Source organism: Schistocerca serialis, chromosome 2, assembly GCF_023864345.2.
Source record: "Schistocerca serialis cubense isolate TAMUIC-IGC-003099 chromosome 2, iqSchSeri2.2, whole genome shotgun sequence".
In the NCBI taxonomy this organism is placed as follows: Eukaryota; Metazoa; Arthropoda; class Insecta; order Orthoptera; family Acrididae; genus Schistocerca; species Schistocerca serialis.
In genome coordinates, this window is record NC_064639.1 from 783,011,997 (window position 1) to 783,028,270 (window position 16,274).

Here is a 16,274-nt window from a genome sequence, read left to right on the forward strand (position 1 = left end):
CATTAGGAACACGTACTTTTGAGAAATATATTGTTTGTGATGTTTAGGCATTCATCTATCTCTTAAAATCGTATCAAATAACAGTTGATTTAAAAAAAGGAATGCAGAAAGTTTGTGTTGAACATCACAGTTTTCTACGAAGCAAGATCGTATTGGAGACGGAATGAACTTATCTTGATCCGACAAAATTTGAAGTGACACCCCGGGTCATTCATAAGGGAAACTATAGTTTAATGTAACGTGGGCTCTGAACCACTGAGAAACTGGAGTTTCTCACATTAGCAAACATTGCCAGATGGAAGAGAAACGGTAATCAGCAAATAAATATCATAAGGCATACATATGCACAGTAATCAGATGCTTGACTCTTAGGGTGCTGTTAACTGCTAAGAACTGAGTTAAAATGTTTGGATTGAATGTGTTTGGCTGTCATTAGAGCTCTGGGGAAACCGTATACGCATTGGACCTACTTTTTCCCTGTGGCAAATATCTGTGGTGTGAAATGAATAGTTTTTCATAGCGACAAAAAAAGGTAGCTCCAGCCTGCAAGAAGCGCTTATATCCGCACGCGTTCCTGCACTGACCTTTATGGGGGGATGTTGTCGCTTGGCGACTGGTCCTGTGTCGTATCTGACTGATCGCGTTCGCCAAAGGGTGCGCCCACCCTACACTCGACCTTCCCTCCAAATGTCACCAGCACCTGACATTTACCTACCTGCAGTTTTGTTGTGTCTACGAAAGCAATAAAGCTGGTATCAGGGTGACTTTTAGAATTTACGTCCAGGAGATCTTTCACGATGACCTTAATGCTATCGTAACACGTCATAAAAACCTGGTTATTCCTTTATTAGATATAAACCGACCCTACATTACGTACAAGAAAGGGGTATATTAGTGCACATATTCATACATGTGTAGTAAGTTTACACTACTAAGAGACTAATAGTTAACGTAAGCAATAGCACTCATTGCTCTGACAACAGACAGTATATCGGTTAGCCTGATAGTTCTGTAAATACCTTGCAATTGGTGACTTTACGTATAATCCAATTATGGTTTATAGGAAAATAGACACCACGAATCACATGCCCGCAGCTAAAGCGATCCATCGAAACGGTCATTAGCGTCCCGTACCTAATACGAAATATTAAATTAGGTAAGATCTCCAGTTTAGAAATTTCTCCAGCTTTCACTACAATAGTAGTGCGTATTTATAAAACTTATTATTCGAAATATTTACTTGTGTGATGTATGGTCAGTTCCACAATTAGATCGTATAAGTAAATGTATTTGAATCACTGTTACCAATTAGACCGTATCAGGAACAGTATTTGAAATACTGTTACGATAGTATAATTAACTTTATGCTCTTCAGTTCAAATATGAATGCATGAATTTGATAAAATTCAGCTACTTTCAGAAAAGGTTCGTCGTAAAATATACCCCAATATTGTGATCTATATTTTCTTTAAAAATATTTTTGGTCTGTCTGTGCAAGAGCAAATGTAGTAACAAAAACAGAAAGCAGCGCTGAGGATGCTATCATGAAGACCTCGGAATATTTTCAACAGCCTGAATAAGAATTCCCAATACGCCAGCACTTATAACAGCTTCAGAAATTATTTAAGAACCGTGTAGTTGCTCCACCACTTCAGAATTGTTTTCGCATCACTTCAGAAAAAATGTGATTCAACTAGATTACCCTTCACATGTTGGTTGTGCTGTCCTCGGCCGAGCGTTATTAGATCTCGCCCTTTCCAGAGCGCCACTGGTCGTCCCTTTGATGCTTCCACAATGGAATTACCATACAAAGCGGCCCATCTCCACGCGAGCATCACCTGTGCCGTGCTGAAATACCAGGGAGTGAGACTTTGTTAACTTGTTGCAGTTTGAACCATGTCTGAAAGGAGCAGTCCCATGGGATTTTCGGGGACGGCTTTCCATTTAGCTATTTACCAGGCACTCTCATCATTCCTGATGAAGCTCTCTAATTATAGATCAGAATTGTTAATGCATATTGCTAAATCCATGGTCCGACTGTTATAGTTAACCTTTAAGATCGCTCATAGTTAGCTGCGTATCAGTCTTGTTATTTTTACGATGCTGGAATTAGCCCACAAGTTGATTAGAGAAATACGATGATGTCATTACAAGGGGTAAACATTTTGAGATGACTTTGCAGCTTCACTGCGGCTATATAACACATCATTAATGTGGCAGTTGACATCGGTGAGGTGCTACCTAACCAACAGAGGGCGAATGCACATAAAGATATTTTAATATGGCTCATCTAGTCAAAAGAGGTTCTGTCATACACTGTTGCTTTAAGTCCTTATAGGCTCATAGTTTAATCATGAAACACTTTACTTAGCAAAAGATATCAGTGAAGTTAATTAAACAAATAAATAAATGAGCTAAGTTCGTTGAGAATAACACTAAGAAAGAATTCCTTAGGTCAATAATGCCGGCTGTGACAGATAATCTTTGAGTGCCTGTTTCTTCAAATAACACACAAATTTATTCATGTGTATCCATAAAGGGGCTGATTGTTACTGATCAAATATAGATTTAAAATACAATAAAATGATCGACTTTGCGATGCAAGCAAAGCATTCAGAGGCAGTAACGAATGAGAGCGAACGGCTTGGACACAATCAGCAGATTCACCGAAACTGCGTACAAGTGTTTAAACACTAACAAATTCACCGTTGTCGAAACAATTCTATCACTGGTGATCTGTGTCTAAATCCACATGTACTCGAAGTTCTAAAATACACTACTGGCCATTAAAATTGCTACACCAAGAAGAAATGCAGATGAATAAACGGGTATTCATTGGACAAATATATAACACTAGAACTGATATTTGATTACATTTTCAGTAAATTTGATTGCATATATCGTGCAAAATCAGTACCCAGAACAACCACCTCTGGCCGTAATAACAGCCTTGATACACCTGGGCATTGAGTCAAACAGAGCTGGGATGGCGTGTACAGGAACAGCTGACAAGAGAAGTGACTGGCGTATTGTTAGCTCGGCCACCATTGACCAGATGTTTTAAATTGGTGAGAGATCTGGAGAATGTGCTGGCCAGGGCAGCAGTCGAACATTTTCTGTATCCAGCAACCCGTACAGGACCTGCAACATGCGGTCGTGCATTATCCTGCTTAGACGTAGGGTTTCGCTGGAATCGAATGAAGGGTAGAGCCATGGGTCGTAACACATCTGAAATGTAACGTCCACTGTTCAAAGAGGTGACCGAGACGTGTAACCAATGGCACCCCATACCATCACGCCGGGTGATACGCCAGTATGGCGATGACGAATACACGCTTCCAATGTGCGTTCACCGCGATGCCGCCAAACACGGATGCGAGCATCATTATGCTGTAAACAGAACCTGGATTCATCCGAAAAAGTGACATTTTGCCATTCGTGCACCCAGGTTCGTCGTTGATTACACCATCGCAGGCGCTCCTGTCTGTGATGCAGCGTCAAGGGTAAGCGCAGCCATGGTCTCCGAGCCGATAGTCCATGCTGCTGCAAACGTCGTTGAACTGTTCGTGCAGATGGTTGTTGTCTTGCAAACGTCCCCATCTGTTGACTCAGGGATCGAGACGTGGCTGTACGATCCGTTACAGCCATGCGGATAAGATGCCTGTCATCTCGACTGCTAGTGCTACGAGGCCGTTGGGATCCAACACGGCGTTCCGTATTACCCGCCTGAACCAACCGAGTCCATATTCGGCTAACAATCATTGCATCTCGACCAACGCGAGCATCAATGTCGCGATACGATAAACCGCAATCGCGATAGGCTACAATCCGACCTTTATAAAAGTCGGAAACGTGATGGTACGCATTTCTCCTCCTTACACGATGCATCACAACAACGATTCACCAGGCAACGCCGGTCAACTGCTGTTTGTGTATGAGAAATCGGTTGGAAACTTTCCTCATGTAAGCATGTTGTGGATGTCGCCACCGGCGCCAACCTTTTGTGTATGCTCTGAAATGCTAATCATTTACATATGACATCATCTTCGTCCTGTCGGTTAAATGTCGCGTCTGTAGCACGTCATCTTCGTGGTGTAGCAATTTTAATGGGCAGTAGTGTATTTTTACATTTCTTTAACAATAATAGATGTCTTCATTCCTTTGCTGACCCACACGAAGTACACAACAGCGGGTGACATCCATACAATGGGCAATTCAGCTGCCTCTACCTATGGCAACATGCAACACCTTCAGAAACCTTACTCGAGATTTCAATATCTATCACTTGCTAAGCGCAGACTATTGATCCTACAGAAAAAATGGATACTATTTTTGCTATAAATTTAATGTAGGCCGGCCGGTGTGGCCGTGCGTTTCTAGGCGCTTCAGTCTGGAACCGCGTGACCGCTACGGTCGCAGGTTCGAATCCTGCCTCGGGCATGGCTGTGTGTGATGTCCTTAGGTTAGTTAGGTTTAAGTAGTTCTAAGTTCTAGGGGACAGATGACCTCAGATGTTAAGTCCCATAGTGCTCAGAGCCATTTAGAGCCATTTAATGTAGGCAGGTTTTGTACTGGGATATTTTTTTCACTAGAGGCCATGGTTTACGAGTTATTGAAGGAAAACGCGTTTGAAGATCACTCTTGTAAGTTTTCACTGAATAATTCGAAAAGTAAGGCCTCTACAGAAAGTGTATCCTAATACAAAATTTAACTACATTACATTTCCTAGACAACAGTCCAAACTTTGAGACCTACCGTACATTCGCGCCCGTGAATGAGGTACCAAAATTTTTGCATCCTTTCTGTTACTCATGCTATTCATCTATGTAGAATAATGGCACATGTAGTGCCGTACTATAATACTATAGCAGTTGCAATGTCTGTACGTTATCTTAGTTGGTGTACATAGTGCTCACAGAAGACTTCAGCTGAAAACAGTTGACTGAATGATCAGCGTACGTGCGTACGTTTTCTTTGTGTTTCCATTCGTCAGCTGTGAACTGTAGAAAGCGGACGAGATATGTTGAGTCGGGTACTTGCGCAGTCAAAGTCAGTTTTGGGTTATATTTTTAATGATGTCATGCTTACGCGAATGATACATTGTGAAACGTTCTTGAACAAGTTTTGAAGAGAGAAAGTAGATTAGTTAATAAACAATGTATGATGGTATTAAAAGAAACATATTCCTGTTTATATCTGCGTAATGAACAAAGTTACAAGAAGAGGGATCATAAGCTAAACCAAATTTTGTGTATACAATTTTTTATTTAACTTTTGGACAATAAGTGGTTAGAGGTGGTCAAGTTATATGAGACAAATTGCATGTGGCCCTGGCAGCGATGGATTCTGTTTGAAACCTAGAAAAAACTTAAGAGTGAAGAAACATCCGTCGAATGTGAAGAGTATCTGCAGCTGTGACTACTACAATGCTGCGTGGGAGAGAATTTCCTTGCCTGAGAAAATAAAAAAGAAGTCTCGCTGCACTACAAGCATTGTATTAACTTTGTCAATGGAGGATATGATAACAAATATTTGTCTGTTTTTATTTTGCAAACAAAATGATTAAATTTACTATGTTTTGTCGCCGGCCGGTGTGGCCGTGCGGTTCTAAGCGCTTCATTCTGGAACCGCGTGACCGCTACGGTCGCAGGTACGAATCCTGCCTCGGGCATGGATGTGTGTGATGTCCTTAGGTTAGTTAGGTTCAAGTAGTTTTAAGTTCTAGGGGACTGATGATCGCAGATGTTAAGTCCCATAGTGCTCAGGGCCATATGTCTTGTCTCGAAACTATTAAATCACCTCTCGTAATCTCAAACGTCCGTTTTTATGAAGCAGCAAAACACTGATTCCGTTTGCTCTCTTAACTCTGGAACTATCCAAGATTTTTACGATCACTGCTACCCATTCGTCGATTCGACGAACACCACCACTTTTCATGGGTATAATCAACAATAACAGCAGTGTATGTGGATTTGATCCTCGGAATGTATGTAATACTCGTGTAAATCAATAAGATATCAAAATTTCAAAATAAGTAGGGTCAGACGAGGACTAGTATGGGGATATAGGTAAAGAACTATTTCAGAAGTGGGTTTGTTCCGCCGTTTATTAATGTAAGAGCAAACAATTAAATGGCTTCGGTCTTTTGGGCAACCACAACTTGAAAATCTGTAAGGAAAGAACAATATAACTATGTAACAATAAGCATTTCAATGGATTCCACTGTAACAATCAGAGTAATACTGCAAGAATAAAAACACATTACTGTATAGAGATCTAGAAACAAAAAGAAACACCTATTCTTCAGAGGCTCCTCACCATGCATGTTCGTGAATTAAAGACTAGTAAATAAATACTTTTAAACGTGTACTTTACATACTACAACAACCAATCAGTCACGGTAAATTACGAGTACACAAATATTACACACACACACACACACACACACACACACACACACGCACACATACACATATATATATATATCAGAGCTCACAAAGAAGCCAAACAATCTCCACAAAGCATGTGTTTATGATCCCCACAAATATTTTTATTGCACTTTTCGCATATTGATTTTTTTTGTAAGGACAGTATGCACATATTTTTCTATCGCCATGAAGACGACTAGGTTGTTGGATAGGTTGTTGGTGGCTATTATTAGCTGGTTGCATCACATTCAGGCAGCTGTATATCATACTGTTGAGCAATCGTGGCGAATGCAAACTTTGTAGGTGCTCTTTGGTTATTCGGAAGATTGGCAACATAGATGACATAGGAGTTGTGAAGAGCTATGTTCACCATGTTATAGAAGAGGGAGAGGGGCCAACGTCTAGTTCTTCTACCACAACTCATATTACTGCATACTTGGTCCAAGGAATCCACTACTCCTTTTGTAGAATTATAATTCATTACAATATGTTGTTTGCCAGTTTCTTCATTTATGTTGTTGTCATAATGCATCGTAGAAATGAAAATAAACATTTTATTTTTCCTGGTTGATTTGAACGAAACTCTGGTGACTTCCTCGGAAAACAAGAAGCAGCTTGAGCCGGGGCCCCTATTCATGAACTTGGGATCTGTAAAATCCTTCGGTAGTTCTCGCTTGTTTTTCTTTATTGTCCCAAGCATAGTTATTCCATGACTGGTGAGTAAGGTCTTTGCAAGAGTTATGCTACTGAACCAGTTGTCGCACGACAAATTACGGTCAGAATTGCTCAGAGGCTCCACGAATTTACTAGTGATGAATTCGCTAAAGGACATTTCTCTTGGGAGCGTTGTTTTGCCGGTGTATATTTCAGCATTGAACATGCAGTTTGTTGAATGATCACATATCATGAAAATTTTAACCCCGTACTTATTGGGGTTAGATGGTTAGATGGAAGGTACATCTTGAAAGGACAACGGCCTCGAAATCCAACCAGCTGCTCGCCAGTAGTAACATAAGGGATTGGTCTGTAGTTGCTTTTACAATTTATAAGGAATGGGTCCCATATGAAAGACAAGAGGGCCAATCTGTCTATCTTTCACCTTTCTGCTCTCGTTTCTTTGTCATTGAATCGCAAGCAATTTATGAGAAACTTGAATCTTGATGATGACATTGCGGCACGATATATTTCTCCGTACCTCGTTGTATCAAACAGAACGTCAACTGACATGTGATTGCCCTTTTTAGCAGCACTCATCACAAGCAGTCCAAAAAGGGATTCGAATTCAGCTTTTGGTACTTCTTTTGTGAAGCCAGGCGAATTTTTGTATTGAACGTTGTGTTTTTATTTCATCGTTGGTGTAAGTAATCATTGCGTCCAAAATATTTGAAACAAACAATAAATGAAAGCACTGACGTGGACTTTGTGCATTTTTCGCGTGACCTGCAGGGCCTGGAGTGAACTGAATCACATTCCCCTCGGGCGTTTTCCCCGTTTGTTTGATAGGTGTTGTCTTCCAGCTGTAGCTACCACCTTTCCAGGTACTAAGAATTTACCCGTCTCAGGTGACACAAGAGGTGATGTAGTGGTTGAGCTGTTAGTTTCAGATACCCTTTTTTATGACACTCTGTTCGTTTGTTTTTCTGCATGGGTTCAGAAGTTGAGGTTGAGACTTGAATGATGTGGTTTGCACATTCCTGTTCCACGTTGTCGATGGGTCGACGATTGGTCTCATCTCTATCCGACCCTGAACTCGAGGAAGGCTCACAGTTAGGGTCGGCCTCTTCTGACATGTTCAACAACTCATCTTCAGAGTCCTCTTCCTCCGACGACAGCACGTCGCCCAAATATTCTTCTAAAAGTGCTCTAATTTCGTTATCGTCCAAGCATCTTCTACCCGAAGCCATGTTCTGTAGGCAAAATGAAGAGTGTTGTTATTACTACCAAAATATGTGACGAATTTACTAATGGAACTACACTACTTCTAGTAAATGTGCGCTGTTACTGCTAACCCTTCGTCATATCAATGAAGGAATTTTGTTCAAATGTGTGTGAAATCTTATGCGACTTAACTGATAAGGTCATCAGTCTCTAAGTTTACACACTACATAACCTAAATTATCCTAAGGACAAACACACACACCCATGCCCGAGAGAGGACTCGAACCTCCACCGGGACCAGCCGCATAGTCCATGACTGCAGCGCCCCAGACCGCTCAGCTAATCCCACGCGGCGAAGGAATTTTATTCTGCAATGCTACCCATTAGTCGCTCTGACGAGTATGGTTTCTTCTCTTACTGCTACTCATTCGTCGTATCGATAAACCGACATCTAAACTATTGAAGGAAACTCACCAGGGGCTGAGTGCCGCCGACTGCTCGTGCCAAGGTCACGTAGAGTACTAAACTGCGCGTCATTTACGACGGCGGCCGAGTTTAGGTTCGTTCTGCGCATCTGACGTCACAAAACACAGTCAGCCAATGAACAGAGAACGACGTTGCCAGAGTTCGACTGGCGAGTGTCTTCAGTTTTAGTAATGTTCAGTCATAAATAACGTAATTGTACAAAAGCAATGTCATAATAGCAGACTTTCTATAAAAGAAAATTTGGAAAAAGCATTCTTTATACCAATTACTTCATATTCTATTAATTAATTAAACCAAACAAGCAATTAGCCTCCTAATTCAGGCGATAGCAAGAAAAGGTGTTTGTATCATTCTCACAAACTTTTCCGCAATAAAGAACAGAGGTAATTGTTTATTTCCTATTGTACTTCGACAAAACGTGAGTAAGTCATAGTCATACCAACAGTGTTTGTCTGTATTTTGCGTGACATGTTAAAGTCCTCCAGGAGCTCTCTTAAATGACAAGATGCGTTAGCGTAATGGTATTCTTTTGCAACAGTATTGAAAGTATTATTTAGAGCAGAATCTCGATCATACATTGCCGAGCTACTTGATTGTCGGACGCAATTCTTTGCTTCACTGCTTTGGCAACATGATCGTATTCAATGTTTTCGTCGACTGATCTATGTTTTGGCAAGTATTTGCTGTCTGTTATGACAAACACAAATTGCTTGTGCACTGTGCCTCACTGACAATATATTTTAGTTTTTTCTATGTTTTATTACGTCCATAGCCGGCCGAAGTGGCCGTGTGGTTAAAGGCGCTGCAGTCTGGAACCGCAAGACCGCTACGGTCGCAGGTTCGAATCCTGCCTCGGGCATGGATGTTTGTGATGTCCTTAGGTTAGTTAGGTTTAACTAGTTCTAAGTTCTAGGGGACTAATGACCTCAGCAGTTGAGTCCCATAGTGCTCAGAGCCATTTGAACCATTTTACGTCCATAATTCAGTTTTGTGTACTTCGCCAACTTTGTTTTAATCAGAACATTTTAGAAAAAAATCGAAATAACTCTGGTATAAATAAAACTTTTATTACAGTCGCGAAAGACGGAATATTTCTCAATATTACATACGACACCTATGTGGTACTTAAATGAGATATTGTTATACAGTAAATTTTATATGAAATTTAGGTAACTTGTCCACATTTCATCCTCAACATTGTGGTAACTAAATTCGACCATACGGAAAGTATACGCTATGGACTTTTACCTCTGCAAACGCTTCAGAATTTCGTGCAATAGTTTACTACAATTAATGTTGCACAGTAACCGTGTTGAACATCGAAACATAATTAAGTCATTTTTGGGGGGAAGGGATCAGTCAAGAAGATGTGCAAAAATCAAATTTTTGGGCCAAATAGTTTTTGTGAAATCGAATGATAAGTGTGTCAAAGCAGTCGGAACACAATGTGTCTGCACAGCCGAGCAGTGCAGTGATGACAGAATCGCGCGCAGCGTGGAATGCTGGGAGCACATCTCTGTAGCAGCGAAAGGGTTAATGCGGCCGTGAGGCTTTACTTCACAATCTGAGCACTCCCCCCTAAACGGAAGTTTGTGAACTATACTACACTATGCCGCTGCTTCTCTTGGGGCGTACAACTGGCAACGCAGCAATATCCCGCGTCTGGGCGGCCATGCGCGATCTGCGAAGATAAAAGAATTGAACTATAATTACTCGAAGCATAGCTGAGCGCGCACGACGCTAGTCAGCGGTACTGTGGCTCAGTACATGCAAGGATGTTAACTGTACTAGTAAACATCCTTGCATATTCGTCGCATCGACGACAGGTGCCATGCCAGGGTTGAGCTTAACCTTATATTACAACGTATAGCGCACAGTGACATTAAGGCTCGTTGAGCTGCACTCGCATGCCCTTAAAAGCCTTAAATGTTCACACACACACGCACACTACGTGGCAGTCTGCTGACAGACGTCGCTATTTTTCGTGCACTCAGTTAACGCAATCCGTCACGGCAGATGGGGCCGACGCCGGGCGTGCAGCACACGCCATTATCCGAGCCAACGTCATGTCGCTCCTTGCGCTCGGTTGTTAGCCGGGCCGCCGTCGGCCAACGAGCTCGTTACGTTAATTCTGTGTCCGCATTTGTTGCCTCCAGCGCGGGAGGGAGTGGGGAGTCTGTTATTTAGGTTGCGCACTGCTTCAGGCGCCCATCCAATCTACAAGTATTTACCAACTGTGCAAATGAATTTGCCTTTTCCCGAAACTAATCAAAATATCTAATAACTCAAATGCGAGCTGCTGCGTCTGTGTACTCGCTGTAAATGAGAACGGTTTCCGATTCAAATTCTGTCGTTGCCCTTACACGAATACCCCACATTCAGCAAATCACAACCTACAATGGAAGTACAGGACCTTCTGTATTTCACCTTATTTTTACGGACGTTTGTCATTTATGTCATACACGTTAAGTTTAGTCCTTAACTTCGTTTGTTTTTTTATACAGCTTTGTATTTCGTTATATTGTTTACCTGCATTCAGTCCTCATTACGCTACTAGCAAATGCAGTCGATAGAGGATATTTAATGACTGCGCCACTCATCATTTGAAAAATCTGTAACTAGAGAGAAACGGTGAGAGTAAAACAAAATGAAATATGAGGTTCGAAAACAAAATGTAAGCAATGTGGCAAACATATATAAGACACTTTTTTACAGTGACTTCATTATTTCCATTCTGACGACACCATCCATAGTCAATAACGTTGTTGTTGCCCGATAAAGTGAACATATGCTACGTGAGCAACATTATTAAATTGATTTCTAACCTACTTTGCTAGTCGTGGTATTGTTAGAACTGGAAAACGGGAACTGAAAGTAATCGTAAATAAAGGCAGATTTCCTGAACACAAGGACAGGACGGTTAACCAATAACATAAAAGAGAATCGCAATTTATTTCGTATGCTGCGACCAGACGTTATTGTAAGTCTTAAATGGACTATTGCTGAAAGTCTAGGAGAAATAAATGCAATAGATAAGGATATGGTAGCATTTACAGAAGAAACAATGAAACAAACAAATGAATAACAAAGCAAAATCTCAAAAGCCTTGTACGATTGTTTGCATAATGCTCCAATAAATACAGGCATTCAGTAAATCTACATCTACATCTATACTCTGCGAGCCACCTTACGGTGTGTGGCGGAGGGTACTTATTGTACCACTATCTGATCCCCCCTTCCCTGTTCCATTCACGAATTGTGCGTGGGAAGAACGACTGCTTGTAAGTCTCCGTATTTGCTCTAATTTCTCGGATCTTTTCGTTGTGATCATTACGCGAGATATATGTGGGCGGTAGTAATATGTTGCCCATCTCTTCCCGGAATGTGCTCTCTCGTAATTTCGATAATAAACCTCTCCGTATTGCGTAACGCCTTTCTTGAAGTGTCCGCCACTGGAGCTTGTTCAGCATCTCCGTAACGCTCTCGCGCTGACTAAATGTCCCCATGACGAATCGCGCTGCTTTTCGCTGGATCATGTCTATCTCTTCTATTAATCCAACCTGGTAAGGGTCCCATACTGATGAGCAATACTCAAGAATCGGACGAACAAGCGTTTTGTAAGCTACTTCTTTCGTCGATGAGTCACATTTTCTTAGAATTCTTCCTATGAATCTCAACCTGGCGCCTGCTTTTCCCACTATTTGTTTTATGTGATCATTCCACTTCAGATCGCTCCGGATAGTAACTCCTAAGTATTTTACGGTCGTTACCGCTTCCAATGATTTACCACCTATGGCATAATCGTACTGGAATGGATTTCTGCCCCTATGTATGCGCATTATATTACATTTATCTACGTTTAGGGAAAGCTGCCAGCTGTCGCACCATGCATTAATCCTCTGCAGGTCCTCCTGGAGTACGTACGAGTCTTCTGATGTTGCTACTTTCTTGTAGACAACCGTGTCATCTGCAAATAGCCTCACGGAGCTACCGATGTTGTCAACTAAGTCATTTATGTATATTGTAAACAATAAAGGTCCTATCACGCTTCCCTGCGGTACTCCCGAAATTACCTCTACATCTGCAGATTTTGAACCGTTAAGAATGACATGTTGTGTTCTTTCTTCTAGGAAATCCTGAATCCAATCACAAACCTGGTCTGATATTCCGTAAGCTCGTATTTTTTTCACTAAACGTAAGTGCGGAACCGTATCAAATGCCTTCCTGAAGTCCAGGAATACGGCATCAATCTGCTCGCCAGTGTCTACGGCACTGTGAATTTCTTGGGCAAATAGGGCGAGCTGAGTTTCACATGATCTCTGTTTGCGGAATCCATGTTGGTTATGATGAAGGAGATTTGTATTATCTAAGAACGTCATAATACGAGAACACAAAACATGTTCCATTATTCTACAACAGATTGACGTAAGCGAAATAGGCCTATAATTATTCGCATCTGATTTATGACCCTTCTTGAAAATGGGAACGACCTGCGCTTTCTTCCAGTCGCTAGGTACTTTACGTTCTTCCAGCGATCTACGATAAATTGCTGATAGAAAGGGGGCAAGTTCTTTAGCATAATCACTGTAGAATCTTAAGGGTATCTCGTCTGGTCCGGATGCTTTTCCGCTACTAAGTGATAGCAGTTGTTTTTCAATTCCGATATCGTTTATTTCAATATTTTCCATTTTGGCGTCCGTGCGACGGCTGAAGTCAGGGACCGTGTTACGATGAAATCAGATGAATACAGACGCCCACAAAAGAAACTGCAGAAAGCGCAAATTCGCAAAGTAGAAATGGTTAAAGAAGATACGCACAACTATAAATGTATACGTGACTATAAGCTATATCCATGCGACGCAGCCGGCTGCTGTGGACGAGCGGTTCTAGGTGCTTCAGTCCGGAACCACGCGGCTTCTACGGTCGCAGATTCGAATCGTGCCTCGGGTATTGATGTGTGTGATGACTTTAGGTTAGTTAGGTTTAAGTAGTTCTAAGTCTAGGGGACTGATGACTTCAGATGTTCAGTCCCACAGTTCAAGCCGGCCGCGGTGGCCGAGAGGTTTTAGGCGCTACAGTCTGGAACCGTGCGATCGCTACGGTCGCAGGTTCGACTCCTGCCTCGGGCGTGGATGTGTGTGATGTCCTTAGGTTGGTTAGGTTTAAGTATTTCTAAGTTTTAGGATCTGATGACCTCAGAAGTTGAGTCCCATAGTGCTCAGAGCCATTTGAACCATTTTGAACAATAGTTCAAAAAAGTGGCTCTGAGCAGTATGGGACTTAACTGCTGTGGTCATCAGTCCCCTAGAACTTAGAACTACTTAAACCTAACTAACCTAAGGACATCACACACATCCATGCCCGGGGCAGGATTCGAACCTGCGACCGTAACGGTTGCGCGGTTCCAGACTGTAGCGCCTAGAAACACTCCGCCACTCCGGCCGGCAGACCCATAGTGCTTAGAGGCATTTGAACCATTTGAACCAGCAACCGCTCTACAACTCCGAAGAGGAAACAGAAGGGACACTGTTTTTAGGAAGGTTTAAGGAAACACCAATGTGCGCAAAACAAAGAATGCTGTGTTTCTTTGGAACATTTCGGAAACTATAGACAAACTATAGAAAACAGAGGGAGAACCCACAATTTGGCGTGCCTCTGACAGCGAGCTATGCTACCAGACACTGACTTCACAAAAGTTAGATGTTTATGCAGTAAAAAAATTACCAGGATTTGCTAATGTTAATAAACTGGAGATTAGAGAGAGAGATACTCGACTATGCTTCTGAGAACCCACTTCCTTGGCCACACTGAGAGATAGAAAGAGAGTGAGATGCCGTTTTTAAACACAATGGTAGGATGCACATGACTAGTTACCTGCCTGAAGAAAAACTAGGAAGGGGAACAGCGTCTTCTTAGAAACATTTTTTACCGGTTGGTACTCAGAATAACCATAGCCTAGCCAATTCAAACAGCATAAGAAATACAGGGTGGAGGAATACGAGTATTCGTTTTAGTAAGCATTCAGTAAAACCATACTTCATCTCCAAATAATTGGGTGCCTTGACCTCTGGGAGCCTCCACTGTCAGGCTTCACTTATACCAGCTTGTGGCACCACTAGAGGAGATGAGCTGAGGGATTTAGAAAGATTTTCGGTTGACTAGAACTTCACTGCAGTCAAGGACCCTTGGTGTGCCGCCTATGACTGATTCTCCAGCCGCAACAGCCTCCACCTATAGTCTGATATGATGAGATCGAACTACGACCATGAAATGACGTGTAGTGTCAGTAAAGACAATTTTATAGCGTTTTGTTTTCAGAATGAAATGACTAGCTTGCTTATAACTGCGGTAACTGTTACAAGCATTACCTTCCCTACTACTATCGGTCTTTTATACTAACATCACGACTATCACAGCACAATTTCGTAACAGCAATTGTTTGATTTTCGACGTGATTATCAGGATCTTTATGTAGACACTCTTGTCAGATGTGTCAAGGTTGTACTAGAGCATTGTTATCGATATCAGGTGATTTATGGGTCACTTTAATTGGAATAAACCGAATTAATTGCGATTCTTGTTTCATTTATTAGTCATTGAGGGTATCAAATCAATTCATGTCAGACCACATAGCCAATTTGCACACTTCCAGTTTAGAGAAACCGGTAGTTTACAATAAATAGATTGGCTGTTTCAAGGAAAGAAACATGAGAACTATTTATGGGAAGGGAAATAGAAGTAGACGAAGCAGGGGAGAGTTTGACCGACCACTGAGAAGCAAAACTAGAAACAAAGCACTTGGACCAGACAAGATACCCTTAGAATTAATATCCTTGGGAGGACAGCTGTAAGAGTACGTTGTAATGATGTTCACTAGAGATATCAAAAATGGCCCTGTTGATTTGACATTATTAAATCGTTTCCCACCAAAGTAATGAACAGGAAATTCGTGGTTCAAATGGCTCTGAGCACTATGAGACTTAACATCTGAGGCCATCAGTCCCATAGAACACAGAACTACTTAAACCTAACTAACCTAAGGACATCACACACACCCACGCCCGAGGCAAGATTCGAATCTGCCACGTAGCGGTTGCGCGGTTCCAGACTAAAGCACCTAGAACCGTTCGGCCACACCGGCCGGCAGAAATTCATGTTCTACAAAATAAAATAAAAATCACAATTAAATCAGTTTACTAGATTAAACTGCTGGATAAATGTTTTGATAAACATTGACAGTGCTAAACGAATACCTCGCCAATCGGGGTCAACGGATTTGGAGACAGGCTGTAGTAAACGCATATGAGGTTAAAACAAAGAAATTCTTGAAGTTGTACCACGGTTGCCGATACGGTAGCACTAAAATGCAGATAACGCTATAGGAAGGTATGCGTGCTTACCTATGACCATATTTCAAAGCATTTTGATCATAAAACTGTAAGCCAGTCTTCACAATGAAGCCTGAAGTTACTGAAACACAGT